The 4,418-nt window shown below is 45.5% G+C and overlaps 1 pseudogene; it reads left to right on the top strand.

Moving 5' to 3' along the window:
* Positions 1–1,886: 1,886 nt before the first annotated feature.
* On the top strand, positions 1,887–2,944 carry LOC118004724 (annotated as a pseudogene).
* The last annotated feature ends 1,474 nt before the right edge of the window (positions 2,945–4,418 follow it).

The following is a 4,418-nucleotide window of genomic DNA, read 5'->3' as shown; positions in this document are numbered from 1 at the left end:
CTAACATCTCACCATTCTCTTCCATCCTGCCCCCAAATTTAACCTCCTATTTCAAGGGCTTAAAAGTATTTATACTTTCAATACCGGGAGCAAATTAATCCTTGTACACACTTTAAAGGGATCCTGTAATAGCTTTCAACATCTCTCACTCACCCCCTACTGTTTATTGCCCCTGTACAATGCCCACCCCTGTTCCTTTCTTATTTTGTTAGATGTGTGAAATCATTGCCACCCCTACCTGCCCATTCCTACAAACTGGACTTTGAACTGGACCTGGGGGAATATAACCTAAATTGGAAGACGTTCCACTTGCCCCAGGAATTTGGAGTTGGGGCAGGAAGATTGTCTCTTTGGGATTTGGACATAGGGGCTGAGCAAGTGATCTGTGAAGGACTAGCTAGAAGAGCAAAAAGACGTGGGGTTAAATCACCATTTGGGGACAGCTGCAGGGGAGGCCAGAGAGGTGGTGGTGACCAATGGGGGGAGGGGAGCGGAGAGGAGGAAGGAGAGACAGAGGGAAACTGTCTGCAGCTGGTATTCCCAATCTTGAAGTTCAGCTGGGTTCCTTGGGGTCCTGTTTGTTTACAGTAAAGCTCCCTTTACATGACTAGCATAAATGAGTTTTGGTTAATGACACCAAATAATCCTTGAATCAGATTCTCAGAGTGGGTCTTCAAAACAAAGATTATATAAACTAATGAATAAATATTAACCATATTAGGAACAAATCCTATTCATTCTTCATCTTTTTCTGCTTTTAAAAAAATGTGAAATATGCCATCCATATAGAAGAGTGCATGCAATTTATATGTAAGGTCTAAAACAACCTCTGCTTGGGCGCCTGGGTGGCTCAGTTGGTTAAGCGACTGCCTTCGGCTCAGGTCATGATCCTGGAGTCCCTGGATCGAGTCCCACATCAGGCTCCCTGCTCAGCAGGGAGTCTGCTTCTCCCTCTGACCCTCCTCCCTCTCGTGCTCTCTCTCATTCTCTCTCTCGCAAATAAAAAATAAATAAATAAAATAAAATAAATAAATAAAACAACCTCTGCTTGTGGTGCCTGGGTGGCTCAGTCAGTTAAGCATCTGCCTTTGGCTCAGGTTCTGATCTCAGGGTCCTGGGGTGGAGCCCCAAGTTGGGCTCCCTGCTCAGTGGGGAGTTTGCTTCTCCCTCTCCCTCTGCCCCTCCTCCCCAGTTACGCTCTTTCTCAAATAAATAAATCTTTAAAAATAAACAAATTTTAAAAAATAAAGAAAACAACTTCTGCTTGAAACTATGCACATGTTTTATGAATTCTTCTGGGCCAGACAGTAAATATTTCTGGCTTTGCAGGACATCCAGTCTCCGTCAGAACTTCTGTAGAATGTTTGTAGCACTAAAGCACATAATTAATGTGGTTCTGTTCCGATAAATTTTATTGTAAAAATAGCAGCAGGCTGGATTTGGCCCAGAGGTCATCATTTAAAGACTATGGCTTAAAACAGAATTATTTCCCCAGGTTTAAAGAATTTTAATGCTAAGTCCTGCACAACCACCACCCAGGTCAATAACACAGATAACGCAGAAGAAGTTTCCGTTGGCCCATCCTGGACGATAAATCCTCTCTCCCTTCAAGACATAGCCACCGTTCTGATCCTTGTGATGCACATTTTCTTGCTTCTCTTTACAGCTTTGCCAGCTCTGTATGCATTACTAGACAGGATAGCTTATTTTTGCCTGTTTTTGAAATTTTGATAAATGGAATCCTAACTGAATGTGTTCTTCTTTTTCTCTTTTTTCTCCTCCCCCAGGCTGATATAATCTCTCCCAGACATGAAGATAGAGGAAATATTTCCCAGAGGCAGAACTGTAGGGGGGTTAGGAGGCTGTGGAGGTGGTACAAGGCACTGCAGCTGATGAGGATGGAATACGCCATCAAGTTCCTCAACTTTTTCTACCGTAAGTCCCTCTCCACATGTGTGGCAGTGAGCACTTCGGTGGTGTCCCTGTAGCCACTGCTGGAGCCCAGTCTGGAGGCCTCCAGGGCCCAGCCCTTCAGAGCAAGCACCGCGAACCAGAGTGTGCAGAAAGAAGGGCATTGTGATGCACAGTCTGGATGGCCCTCTTCCAGGTCCGGGACAGCCTGATGCTGACAGACAAGCCCTCTCCCTGGTGCTGGAGGAGGATGGCACCACCGGAAAGACAGAAGACTATTGGGCGCCTGGGTAGCTCAGTCGCTTAAGTGTCTGCCTTCAGCTCAGGTCATCTCAGGGTCCTGGGATCGAGACCCGTGCCGGGCTCCCTGCTCAGTGCGGAGCCTGCCTCTCCCTCTCCCTCTGCCACTCCCCTGCTTGTGCTCTGTCTCTTTCTCAAATAAATAAAATCTTTTTTTTAAAAAACCCCAAAAAACAGAAGAGTATTTCCAAGACAGTGGACAGTGTTCATGGTCCTCCAGAAGGGGCAGAAATGGCAGTCTCCATCAGAGCAGATGAGGTCCCCCCTACTGGGGGAGAACATTGAAAGCCTAGGGGAAGTCTTTAAGGGGTGCCAACCACATGCTTATCTTGATGCAAGAGACAAGGTACTAATTCTTTCTCTCCCATAAGCCTGCCAGGAAGATCGAAGTGACCCGCATAACCTATGGCTTGTACAAGGTGAACCCACAGGATTTCATTGGTTGGTTGACAGTGAAGGCAACTCAAAATAGCACATCCTCCATTTCGAACTGCTACAGGGTCATGCACTGCTACAGGGTCAAGTGCATCATGAAGGAAGCTCTTTGCTGGCCCCTCTTCAGCATGTAAGCCATAGGCCCTATGCTTCTCAGCACCTCCTGTTACATGCACCCACTCTGGGTGCCACAGAGGGAGGGCGGCCCACAGGCAAGGTCTCATCCCTCATCCCCACCAGGCTGAAGATACTACAAGGAAGGCCCAGGTTCTTGGAGGCTTTCCCAGCCAAAGACTAGACGAGCGACCCAGTGTTCAGCTGTTAGCATCCAGTAACAGCTTGAGATCTTCTTTTTCTTCTTCTTCTTTTTTTTTTAAAGATTTTATTTGATTTTACTTAGAGAGAGCACATGTGTGTGGGGGGGAGGGGCAGAGGGAGAGAGAATCTTCAGCAGACTCCCCACTGAGCACGGAGCCTGATGCAGTCATGAGATCATGATCTGAGCCGAAATCAAGAGTCGATGCTCAATCGCCTAAGCCCCCCAGGCACCCCTAGAGAGCTTCTTGCCTCCTCACACCTCCCTCTTCCCAACAAGACCATGAATGAGGAAGCAGGAGGAAGAACCAGAAACCTTGAGTGGGCTGGCTAATGGAGAACTAAGGGTTCCTGACCTGGCCTGGTTTTTCCTGCCTGGCATCGCTTAGCTGAGCAAGGCTACAGCATGAAGACTGCTCCTCAGCATCCTGTCTTCACACCCTACATTTTCATTATACTCCTTACCTCCTGGTCCCCCATGCAGAGTACTCCTGAATGGACTCTCAAGCCCACTAGTGCAACATGAGAATGTCTGCAATAAATTATTTATGCTGGGGGAGAGGACATTTCCCACCTCATTTGATGAGCCTGGTATAAATTTGATATTAACATTTGACAAGACATTATGAGAAAGGATAATTCCATGCTAATCTCCCTCATAAACATTAGATGTAAAAATCCTATACAAAATATTTACAGATTCCAGCAATATGCAAGAGGCCAATATACATAATGATCAAGTTGTTTTTTTTTTCCCCCAGGAAAACAAAATGTATTTAACAGTCAAAAATCGGGCACCTGGGTGGCACAGTGGGTTAAGCATCAGCCTTCGGCTCAGGTCATAATCCCAGGGTTCTGGGATTGATCCCTGCATCAGACTCCCTGCTTAGCAGGGAGCCTGCCCCCACCCCTGCTTGTGCTCTCTCTCTCAGATAAATAAATAAATAAAAATATTTAAAAAAATAAAATATAACCTGTAAGTTAATATCGATTTATGCAAAACAATGCTGTGAAATCCTATTCAGTTAAATGAATGCCTTCAGATATATTGAGAGACAGAGGGCACACCATGATTGCATCCTTAGCAAATTCCCATAGATCTCTTCTATGGCTAGTTACCAATGGCCTTTTTAACATTCCAGGTGTCCAGAGATCTCTCCCAACTCAGTCATCTCACTTTGGATGGTAAAAAGCACATTACGGAGGTTCAATAAACTTTGGCTAATGGTAGTGGCATTTGCAAGCAATAAAGGAAGGTTGGTTGCGGAGTTCATTATGGAGATTATATCAGATAGCTGTGTCTTGCTTTGCAAATTTAGTTTAATAGTTTTGAGCCACAATTTAAGGCTGTTCATTCATCATCAAAGGAAGATTAGAAGACATTGTAGTCCACATGAAGGTAATCATTAATTCCTTCTTTTTGCCTGGGCGCTTACACTCTTCAGAGCACTGACACA

The sequence above is a fragment of the Mirounga leonina genome, unplaced genomic scaffold (assembly GCF_011800145.1).
Source record: "Mirounga leonina isolate KUSES-001 unplaced genomic scaffold, KU_Mleo_1.0 Mir_93, whole genome shotgun sequence".
Taxonomy (NCBI): domain Eukaryota; kingdom Metazoa; phylum Chordata; class Mammalia; order Carnivora; family Phocidae; genus Mirounga; species Mirounga leonina.
The sequence above is the reverse complement of the archived record's forward strand: the minus strand, read 5'-3'. Positions and strand labels throughout refer to the sequence as shown.